This window comes from Macadamia integrifolia, chromosome 1 (genome assembly GCF_013358625.1).
Source record: "Macadamia integrifolia cultivar HAES 741 chromosome 1, SCU_Mint_v3, whole genome shotgun sequence".
Taxonomy (NCBI): domain Eukaryota; kingdom Viridiplantae; phylum Streptophyta; class Magnoliopsida; order Proteales; family Proteaceae; genus Macadamia; species Macadamia integrifolia.
Genome location: NC_056557.1, coordinates 19,921,491 through 19,933,891, shown reverse-complemented (window position 1 = coordinate 19,933,891; position 12,401 = coordinate 19,921,491). Strand labels below are relative to the sequence as shown.

The 12,401-nt window shown below is 34.6% G+C and overlaps 1 long non-coding RNA gene across 1 annotated transcript; it reads left to right on the top strand.

The window, feature by feature from the left end:
* The first annotated feature begins 3,444 nt into the window (after positions 1-3,444).
* On the top strand, positions 3,445-7,051 carry LOC122077424. The gene is made up of 5 exons (XR_006139793.1): positions 3,445-3,597; positions 3,776-3,892; positions 4,002-4,053; positions 6,238-6,296; positions 6,631-7,051. It is a non-coding gene; the product is annotated as an uncharacterized LOC122077424 (long non-coding RNA).
* Positions 7,052-12,401: the final 5,350 nt, after the last annotated feature.

Genomic DNA, 12,401 nt, shown 5'->3' with positions numbered 1-12,401 from the left:
TTACAACCACTCTTAGATCCAATTTGATGTCTCAATATGTAACTAATAACATCTAGTATTTGTCTGAATGACACCTCTATAGGTGTATTTAGAACTTAACACTTTCTCATAATGTCTCTAGTCTTATTTCCAAAAGATTTATAAGATATGCGTATAAAAGTGTTTTCAAAAATAAATTGAAAGTAACATATCAATGTATCATTATCAAAAAGTTGTCATTGTCATACAAATAAACAAATCAAATGACACTATTACCTTAAGAAAATTTGTATCATATCAAAAGAGCAAAAAAGTAAGGCTACTAAAAACTTGACACCTTGAGGGATGTCAATAAGAAAATTCCTTTAAATAAAATTGTGACATTTGATTTTTGTTCCTTTGTTTTATTCCCAAAAATACTTTTAAGTCAGATAAAAAAGAGTTTCCAAAATAGTTTGAAAAATGATTTACCATTATATCATTTTTTTATATCATTTTTAAGAGTTGAATTGTTATTGTTTTGCATGTCATTCAAGTGTACATATTAAAATAACAATATATATATACATATATATATATATATATATACTTACAACTTCTTTTCCACCAATTTTGGTCCCAAGAAGTTTTCCTTTCGCCTTAAATATTTTATAGGAAAAGAGTTATTCGCATATTAATGTCAACTTTTTATTGTTTTAGACCGTTATTCTCCATTTCCCTATATATCCTTAGATTGTTGATCTCCAACAGTCATGACTTTTCTCATCCCTATAAAATAATGGTGTTTTGACTACAATGGTTATTGCCAGATTTTTATTGTCAAAAGATGTTTCTCTCCTGGAGTCTTTTTCACAATGTTGCTCTTTGAATTTATAGTCTTTGCTATGAAAAACTAAAATGCATCCAAAAGTTTCAAGTTTTTCTTTGGAGATTATATAATGAAGGTCGTCTACCACTAAAGATAAGTTGAGTCATTTTCTCAAATTCTCTTCCTTTTTTTTTTTTTATTTATTATTATTTTTTTTAATCTCTTATCCTTTAACAAAAGAATTTGGGCAGCAAGATTACTAATAAAGTAGGATGGACTTCAATTATTGCACATAACAACTTATTTGTTACCAATCTTTATGGATTTTGATTTTAGAGGGAACATGTAGAAAGCCAAAGCAAGAGTTCTCTGCCAACTTCCAAGGGTTGTAAAGAGCGAGGGAGTTGAGAGCCACTACAGTAGACTTTTAAAATAACTACCAAAATTTGGTTGATTGGTTGCAGCAAGAGACAAGGAATTGGCCATGGGAGATGTTTACCATTCTACGGGATATAATGTCTATCATTTATGGAGTGCTTTAAGGCTATGTTTGGTAGCCAAGAGAAGAAAACAAAAGAAAAGAAAAAAGAATCTATAAAAGAAATGAAAAGAAAAGAGAACAAAATAAATGAAGTGAAATGGTGAGAAAAAAAAAAGTATGTATGTTTTGTTAGCTTAGAAAATAAAACTTTTTATATTTTCTCATGCTTTCTTGTGTTTTTTGCAAGATTTTTTTTTTTTTTTTTTTTTTTTTGAGCAATAGAAAACTTCACAATTCCCAATATAAAATTTTAAATTAAAAAACTGAATCTTCTCTTGATTTAGGCTGTGTTTGGTAGCCAAGAGAATAAAAGAAAAAAGTATACTTTTTGTATTTTTTTCTTTGGGTTAATAATTTTTCTTTGCACTTGGTATGTCTTCACTCAAGAGAAGATTTCCCTTTTCAAATTCAAAATTCCTCTTGGGAATTGTGAAATTTTCTTTTGCTCCCCCAAAAATTTCCTTGCAAAAAACACAAGAAAACATAAGAAAATATGAAAACATAATAAGACAAAAAAATGAATGATTACACAATGATTTCCTATGTGTCTATCTCTCTCTTAAAATTCAAAATTTTTTGAATTTTTTTCTTTTCTTTTCATTTCTTCTCTTGGTAATCAAAAATACATATTCTTTTTATTTTCTCACCTTTACTTCTCTTTTCTTTTCTTTTCTTTTCTAGATTCTTTTTTCTTTTATTTTCTTTTCTTGGCTACCAAACATAGCCTTAGGACATACCAAGCACAAAGAGAACTTCCTAAGTCAAGGAAAAAGTACAAATTTCTCATTTACGATTTTGTACTTTTTTATTTTATTTTCTTTTCTTCTCTTGGCAACCAAACACAGCCTATAGTTTGTATTATTAAATAGAACAAGGTTGGCATATTCATAGCCCATAAATCAGCAATAAGGGATCCTTCGGTGTTGAACTCTCACTCAGGCTACACAAAAAGGTGTAGAAAAACTCAACTATCAGAATCATATATGAGAAACTATAATAAAAATTCTCTAATAAAACGTAACAGCACGATCTTTAAGCTACGTTGATGAGGCTTTTGGAAATTATTCGACCAAAAAAGCAGACTAAAAAACTTAATGTTAATGATTTGGATGATATGTCTCTTGTTGGTTTTTGTAGTTAATAATTAGTTTCTTCCACACAAAAGATAAAATAAAATAAAAAACCTGATGTATACTTTTCATATTTATGCATTTATATGTTGTTAGGGATGAGGTTAGGTATGCCATCAGCTTTCTTGGAGCTAGTGATTCAACTAATGGAAAGGTTGGGATGAGAGAGGTATATAGGATTTTTCCAAGGGAATGTTAGAAAAAAAGAGATAGACACATATCTGAGTATACCAACAGCATACCCCACCTTTTCCCATGTTATTATATTTTCAAGCAAAGCTCATAAGAATCGTCTATAGTGTTTATCAAGATGACTCAAATGTTTGTTACGTGACAAATCCAATGGAGTCTAAGTTGCAAGGTCCATGCCAATACACATGAGACTATGAGTGAGTTAAATCTTTTGAAATTTGATATATGACTAATTTAGATTCACCTAATCAATTTATTTTCATAGTGAGTTAAATCTTTTTAAATTTGATATATGACTAATTCAGATCCATCTAATCAATTTATTTTGATCGAATGTAAATATATAGATTTTTTTTTTCTTATTTTTAGAGAACGTAATAATCACTAGTAGGAAATGAGCTGATGACGTCTCATACGAGATGACCATGCTAGACATTAGGATGCATGGAAGATCCCACACTAATGATTGACTAGAGAAGGGGCTGCTCACCCCTGCTTGTGTCTGATTGCTTGAATCAGACATTTAAACGATGTTAAAAAGGCATCCTTAATGAGAGGTCTTAAAATACATTGGATGATCAACAAATTCATATAAAAAGGGTTTTTTCTAAAGCTATGGTGAAGGCGGAAATCCTTCACCAATGACCATAGTTAGAGGCCGTTTGGTATAGTTCATAAAAAACGTTTCTAGCGTTTTTTCGTGTTAATAGAACGAAAAAACGCTAAAAACCGTTTGGCATGTTTAGGGTCCATTTCAGTTTTTTCGAAACTGTCAGGGCCGCGAGAAACGAAAATTGCCTAATGTGATGAAACGCTCGAAGGCTGTTCCGTCGGTCACGTTTCGTTCCAAATTAATAGAGGGAGGAACGATCGTTCCCGATTGTCCGCGGTAGAGAGAGGATAGCAGAGAGGAAAGAGAGAGCGCCCAGTTCGGTTCTTCACCTCAGGTCTGTGCTTCGCCTCTCCTCCTTCTTCTCCTTCTTCTCCTTCTTCTTCTTCATTTCTTCTTTTATTCTTCTATTCAAACTCTTCTTCTTCATCATCTATTGTAACCACAGAGAGGGTTTGTGTGAAATTTAGGGGTTTTTTTCTCCTTCTTCTTCTTCATTTTTTCTTTTCTACCAGAGACAGAGATCGATTAGCTAAACAAAGTTCTGGTTTCGAATAGTTTGGAACTCGCACAGAGAGAGGAGAGAAGAAGGAGAAGAAGGAGCTTGCCCCCTTGTGAAATCTCCTCTGCAGGTAATTTCGATTTCGGCTCTTCTTCTCCTTCTTCTTTTTCATCTCTTTTAACCTCTTTCTTCTTGTATTCTAACCTCTTCTCCTTCTTGTTCATCTATTGTAATCACAGAGCAGGTATTGGGACAAATTTTAGGGTTTTTCTAGACCCCCTATACAGAGAGGTAACGTCTTCTTCTTCTCTTCTATTTCGTCTTCTTCTCTTCTATTTCTTCTTCTTCTCCTTTGCTTCCTGAATCCATACACCTCTTGTGGTACCTAGTTTCATCTATCACAGTGTTGTTGTAAGTTTGTTAAATTCAATTCTTCCAATTTTCATTTCAGCTTGTACAGAATCTTCACCAATTGAAATGTGCATTCTTGTTTTTATGTTTACTCTGGAAGTTGTGTATTGAAGACTTGATTAATTAATCTGTAAATAAACCTTGACTGCCACTTCCGAAGGTAACGAAAGTTCTAAGCAGAATACTCTCTCTTGTGTCTGTGCCCAGATGAATGTGTACATTACTGTGGCCAACTATGAATTAACAATGCAGGTCTGATTAACAAATCTTTAACTTTACTTTGGGTCTCTTCCCAATGTTTGAATTTTGGGTTTGTGTGGACATTATGCTAGACTTATACTGTCAGATTGCAAACTTTTCCTAGGCTGCTTCTTGAATGTGGTAAAGCTATATGGTTTTCTAGTTTTCTTGAACCTGTATATATTGCTAAATTTACACTTCCTTGTGAGAAAATTTCCGGATTAGCCCTCAATATGTTAGGCCTGAGGGTTTAGTTCTACAGATGGGATCATGTACACATTTCAAGGCTAGAATTAGGAAGTTGGCCACTTCAGACCAAAGATCATGGTCAATATAGCATAAGGTGCCTTGGAAGTAGTAATTAGATGTTCAGTTTTATTCTATTTGAATTTCTCGTCTCTTGGGTTGCTATAGGTATTTTTGAATTTTGGTTTTGATTTATTCCTGGATCAAGTCTGGTTTGGTTGTTTCTGTTTTTGGTTTGAGCTTGGTTGGGTCTAGTTTAGGCTATAGAGTTATTGGGTGACTCTTTGATAAGTTGGGGGGAATTTTTGGTTTTGAAACTTAAAAATTATGTAAGAGTCTCACCTCTTGAGTTCTTCTCTAACCAATTGTGGGGAAGCATTTTAAGCACTCCCCAGCCTCCTTGATGTCATATGTTTTATGAGAAACTCTAGTTCTACCAATGTAAAATTTCAGTTCATGTATGGAGGATGTTCCATCCATTGTCTCTTCTTGACTACTACAAAGTTCACATTTTCTGCAGCATACTTGGATTTGCTTTTGTTTATTGGACTCAACTGATACTATTAATTGATTGCTATTTATTCATTCTTTTTTTCTTCCCAGTACTCTATTTTATTTTTTTATCCAATATGAACCTGAAGTTTTTCATCGACAACTAAATAGGAACCCATTTATTCTGTTCGACTTTATTTAACTTGCTACTTATCTGCACTATGCCTTCTACCTTTTATAGGAATCCATTCTAGACCTTTGCTAACTTCCTCTGCAAATCCTAAATTTCAACTTTTAAAGCCCTAGTATTTGCTGGGTTTCCATGCACTGCAGTTATAGATGTAATTACCCTTGATTGATCAATATTTTCCTCCAAACCAAAGAATCTCATTACAATGTAGCCATTGAATGTGTGACCTTTGCTGCCACTGCATTTGCTGTAGTTACACTGATTATGTCAAGCTCTTTCTGGACTGCCATCCAAGGATACCACCAGGTCTTTGATTTACCTTTTTGAAGAATGCTTGAAGTTTTTACTTCTTAATGGAAATTCAAGCATATAGTACTTGACATTTGAATCTTCCTTCAAAAGTTTGGAAACATCATTTTCTTTCTTTATATTTCTTATTCTCTTTCTTCTTTAATCGGTTCATCTAGGTTGTTGGTTGCCTTGTTGAACATGATGACAAGGTTCTACTTTGCAAGCGTAACATTCCACCGAGTCTTGGCCTTTGGCATGTATTATAAATGAGTAGAAAATATTTCCTTCTTTTTATTTTTTTCCCTCTCCATTTCTTTTCACTAGATATACTTACCATAGCTAATTACGTTTGTTTTAATACAAACTTGAAGATATACCATTTGATTCTCTGGCTTTTTCGTCAATGCTGGTAGCACTGAACTTGGTATGTGCAGGCTCAGCTGATAAAGCTGTATTCTCTTGTTCTCACCTCCACCCCCCCCCCCCCAAAAAAAGTACTTAAGGACAGACAACCATGCTTATCATGTGTTGGTTTGAATGAAATTATTATCATGAAAGTTGGTCAGTCTAGTCTAACAAATACATCCTATCTTGTGTGGCTACAGTATGTTCAAGACAGCAAGTCTGGGAAATTGAAGTTTCACTTTGGTACTATAAAAAAGAGGTAACTGTTCCACTCCCCACCCTCGAAAAAAACCCAAACCAAGGAAACCTCCAATTTGTAGCATGAATTGTATTTCTCCTGGATCAGGAAATGAATTTACTTATACTGTGGTCTGTGGAAATTTTGTCTGTGACTATTATTCTTCTATAATCAGTCCTCCCCCCCACCCCCTTTCTCTCTCTCTCTCTCTCTCTGGTGTGCAGTAGCAGCATTGCTGTAGTCATTTCCATTTAAAAAATGACTAGCATTCTCAAGTGATTTGCATTACAAAATGACTACAGTTTTTGTTCATTGGTGTTGTTAGAGTTTTCTTCTGTTTGATGTTGGCTTGCAGAGAAGGTGCTGGTCCCTTTGATATTCACGCCCACACACTGGATTCCCATGTCACAACTGATGATTCCCTTTGCCATTCTTTCTTTGTAAAGTAGCAAAACAGAGGAGGAATAGTTGCAGATAGAATGCTTTGAAGGTCGGAATTGGAATTCTTTTTCATATTTCTGTAGGAGGGAAAATGGAACTTATAGCTCTAAAAGGTTTAATGAACAAGGTCAACTACTAATGAAGATCAGGATGGGGCCATGGGTTACTCTTAGCAGACGTTTGTAAGGATGTTATGATTATTTCCCTGGCGATTACCAGATAAATGTGTTACTGTTTCTTTCATAAATTTGTAACTGTTGATTTAATTACTTTTGTACATTGTACTGCTCATTTTACGAATGAATGGAAAGAGAAAATTGTGCTTTTCTTTTTTCTGTTTTCGTTGTTTGTGTGGGAGAGTGTGCTTGTGGCTGAAGTGTTCTAATGATCATGTGAAAAATGCTCTTTTCTGCAATGAATTTGACGTTTGGGCTACACAGACTGCATCATTTGACAAGTAATAATATATTGCCCTTCGACATTGTCACCATCTATAAAGTAATCTCTGGGTAAAGGGAGAATTTTTTGGAGTCTGCTTGGGATCTCTTCATAGGCAGTATGGATCATTCTCCATTCTTTGGTACTGACCAACTGGGGGAAATGTTAATATATTTGCCCCTGTATAGTTTCTGAGGAGTCTAAAACCAAAACTAGTTTCAACCTTTGGCAAACTTTTACCCTTTGCCAGTGTAGCCTATCTGTCTAATTAAAGCTGGTCAATTTGTGGCAGTGATCATTTGGAATACCTATACAGCTATTAAAAGAAATTGAGAAGAAACATGTAATTTATGGTGGGGACATACAACCCATAAACAACCTGTTTCATAAAAATGGTGGCTTGTTCATCTTGAGTCTTGTATTTTCAATTTTGATTTGATCTCAAAAGTCAAAATGACCATTTTACATTAACTTTGTTTCCAACCAAGTATCCCACTAAAAAGTCGTTCTTTTTTATTCTCAGTGTCACTTCGAGCCCGTTTGGTATAGTTCATAAAAAACGTTGCAATCAATCGCACTGGCATGTTGTGGGCTACACAACTATATTCGAGAAGAGCATATTGCTGATGCAGAATTCATGGGGATGAGCGATGATTTAAAAGTTGCAGAAGATGACTTGAATCCGCCACATGAAGATTTCGTTGATCATTCTACAATACAATCAAGTCAACGAAATCGGGCAAAAGAGATGAATGCCACTAGGCTAAGAATTACAAATGCAATAGCTAGACAGCAAAGGATGCCAGAACTAGTTGAAAACTAAAATCGATAACTATTTTGCCAAAACTGAAAACCTAAATTGATGTTTCAACCCACGTAGTACTTGTTTTATGGTACATTTATATATGTGGTACAAGTTGATATATTATTATGAATATCATATATTTGGATGCTTTATTAACTTTTGGAAACCATGTTTTTTTTCGTTGGTGTGTAATATTTTATTGTCCCAAAAAAAATTATATGCTTATAGTATTTTAATGTTATTTTTGTAATTATTGACTTAAAATTTAAAAAAAAAAAAAAAACTGTTTCTGAAACAAGTATTACCAAACGGCAGAAATGTCGTTTCTTGGTTCTGAAACTATTCTAGAAACAGATTCACCAAACAACCTTAAATCGTTTAAAAACGGCGTTTTGACACAGAAACTGAAATTTCCGTTTCTGACACGAAACGGAGTTTCTGGAACAGAAACGATACCAAACGGAGCCTTAGCTTTGATGGGGCGTTGGAATGTGATAGTGAAAGGCATTTGAACCTCCAACAAATAAAGAGAGCAATAATGACCCTATATTGGAAGGTGTTTCCTTCACCATGGGTTAAATAAAAAAAATAAAAAAAATAAAAAAAAAAGGTTTTCCATAATTTTTCATGACAAGGAACAATTATATAATTTGCGAAAATATAAAAATCAGCATTTTAGTTTTCAGTTTTTCAAAAGAGTCTACCAAGGGAAAAAAATGTTTTTTTAAAAGAAACGGAGAGAAAAAAGGACCAAATTAAAGGCTCCGCTTGTTTCAATGTAAAATTTGACAAGTAAAAAGTTACATGTAAAATTTTACATATGAAAATTTTCCATGTAAAATTTTCAATTTTGAAAATATTTCCAGTGTTTGTTTATAAGAAGTAAAATGTTTTGTAAAATCTAATCTAAAAAAAAAAAAAAGAAGCCGTTTGTAGCAACATCACCAACTGCCCCGACTTGAGTATAAATCGTAGCCCAGTCTATCTTTTTTATTATGTTTCATGAGGCCCATAAACAATTTGGGTTTTAGGATTGATAATGATCGATGGATCAAGGGTTTTAATCCTGACCACTCCTTGATCTCTTTGTAGGTTTTGTGGAGTAGGCAAGCTAAAAGGTGATTTCTTTGTAGGTTTGGTAGCATGCTTAGAGGGGATGATGACATTGATGATTTTCTTCTTTCTCTATTGACGACAAGAGTTTATCGGTGGTCCGACGGATACTACTCTTTGCTCCCCCTAGGTGGGATCTCTGAGTTTACAAAGAAGGAAGGAACATATGCGATCACTGTGGCGGTGGAAAGCAGCTGATCTTGCAACAGAAGCAGCTCATTAATGGCCTTACAAACGACTTGACATTCGAATCTCCATCACATGTGAATGAACATCCGGAATGCTTAAAGGCTCTAGATCATGTGAAATCTAAATTGAGATTTGATCTCATGGGTGAGGAGATGAGCGGAAATGGATGAGAGGGAGAGGAGATTTGTATTGCCATGGTTGTCGCTGCCATACTTGCAGATTTAGGTCTGTGTTTTGTCCAAAAGCTTGGACTCAGGGGAATATCAAAATCAACGCCTTTTATGAGAATGCTTTCTGTCCAATTTTGAGGTTAAATTTTCCGAAGCCTTTTTCGGAAAAGAGGACCGCCATGTAAAATTTTACATTGATGAACATTTTCCAACTTGTTAAACAAACATTGAAAATTTTGATTTTACTGTAAAATTTGTTTTATCGCTCATTTTACGTTGAAACAAACAGAGCCAGAATAACAATATAATATGAGGAATCAAAATCTATTTGGGTGAATCACTTGCTATTAATTGGAATCAGTGAAGCTTGATCCTAATTCTAACTGATTTCCTACAACCTTCTTATCATTGAAACCTATCATTTTTAGTCAGAGCTCCAAGTTTATTAAATCACAAATCCCAAATAATCTTTCATTTTATGATTTTCCTTTTAATCTTTTTCCTCATTCCCCATTTTAAGGATCAATTCCAACAAAGCCTTTATTTCCATATACTATAACCTAGGGCAGCCAAGCTTCAATAGAGAAGTTGGAGTAATCCTATCCTAAATTGCGTGGCTGATCTAGACCATGTTTTTTCTATCTAATGATCAAAATGGATATATCATATGTCCAAGTGTCAAAATAGAAGTTTTGCAATATTTAAAAAAATAATAGACTTTTATAGGAAGACAACTATTTTCTATCTGTGAGAGGTCCTTACACCCACACGCACAAGGCTGGTGAATGTTCACGTACGTGAAAGTACATGAACATCCCTAGTTCCATGGATATAGCATATATTTTCTCTCTCCTCATTTTATAAATATTACATCTACAAATCAGGGACATTCACGTATATTCATTGCTACCGCACAAATCCCAAAGAAAGATATAGTGGTCATTGCATGTACTTGTGTCTTATTTGAGCATGGACCTCTCATGGGTAGGAAACTTTGTTCATGATATTAATAATAATTTTTTTTTAACTCAAATCATTATCATATGTTCATAGACACGTGGAGCTATTTAGTGATGGATCTGATTCTCTTACAAATTAGCCACGTGTCACTTTGGCACAACAAATGGCATTGCATACAATTTACCTTTTTTTGTCCTTTTTGGGGGTAGTGAGGAGGGACACATGACATAAGACAATGACACTCCTGCACACTCGAAATCGGCTAATCGCAGTCTTATTGCCTATACTTATTTGATTTACAGTAATACCCATGGTTTTAAGTATCTTCGATATCGATACGATACCTTTTAATACGTATCTTAAATTTAGCCGATCAATACGATACACATCGATACGATACATGAAATTTTTAAAATCCTTTCGTATCGATATATATCCTATAATACATACCGATATGCGTCAATACACCACCAATACACATCGATACGATACGATATGCCTCGATACGGCTATGAAAATTATAAAATTGAGGTAAAATGTACGTTTCGGTATGTATTGTTACGTATCGGTGAGTATCGGTATGTATCGATCGGTACGTATCGGTATATATTGGTACGTATCGGTGAGTATCGATATATATTGGTACGTATCGGTGAGTATCAATACGTATCGATGAGTATCGGTATATACCGATACAGTGCGCTATGGTCATATAATGGCCAAGATGGGTAATTTTTCAGAAAAACACGATTTTTTGAAGGGTTTTTGTTCTAAAGTTGCTGTCAATCATATTTCTCTCTAACTAAAGTGGAAATCAAGGTTGGGACACAAGGATTTTACATTTATGGGACAACTACAAACCTTGAATTCTTAGTACGATACCCTTAATTTAGTGTTTATGCATAATACATGTTATCAATAGCTTTTTTTAACAAACTCTTTATGCAAAAGTGTTTAAAAAAATGTTGGGTAATTTACAACGCCACCCCCTGGAGAATGCCAATATTAGAGGGACACCCCCTCTCTTTCACCAAATTAGACTCAGACCCCTTGTCGTCAGTCACTGTTAAGGAATATACCTTATTTGTTGATGTCAGCTACTATATTTTATTTTAAATACCAAAATGCCCTTGCTTAATCTGAAGTACCTAAAATGCCCATGTAATAATTCTCACCCCAAATCATCTACCCCTACAGTCATGTCGCCACCGGCTTCTCCATCCAGCTCACATACTCTCAGGCAGCCCACGTTCGCCGCCTTCCAGGCGTACTCTCCACCATCCTCGACAAGATCCGCCACCTCCACACCACCCACACCCATCACTTTCTCGGCCTATCCAATGCTTCTCTCTCTCTCTCCCCCTCTTTTTGTCTTTGATGAAATACTAAATTATGTCTCTCCGTTTTCGATGAATGGAGGTCATAGCAATTGCTTCTTTTTTGGTTGTTTTCTTCAATGGAGAACGTGGGATCGAGTTAGGTAATGTTGAGATCCATCATTCCTTAGGTTTTAAGAAACTACAATCGATGATTTGTCAAATGATCGGAATCTCTCCACATCAGATCTCCACATCGTTAATCCGTGAGAAGGTTTCAAGACTGTCAGATAAACGCCGCAGATTAGCAGTTACGGAGAAGAACTGCATCTTTAGTTTCCTCTTTCGAGTCTCTTTCTAACCCCTTCACCTTCTTTGGCAGCTCTCTTTTAAGTTCCTGTATTCGATTATCCTTTTTCTTTGATGTATATCTTTGCTTTTAATTGAAAGAAGTGTTTGCTAAGTTGAATGAAAGCTATTGTGCTTTGTGCCTTCTTCATGGTTGATGAGTTGGTGGTATGTTTCAGATTCTGGTTTATTCTGGGTTTCTTCTAATCTCTGTTGGACTTTGTTATCCTTTTTGTTTTGGACTTCATAAAAACCAATTTTTGTGCCTGTGAGTTCATTGGGTTTTTCTTAAAATTTTCCTTACTCGTCCCTTTGTCTACTCCGTCTCTGGGTTTTGGTTTTTGGA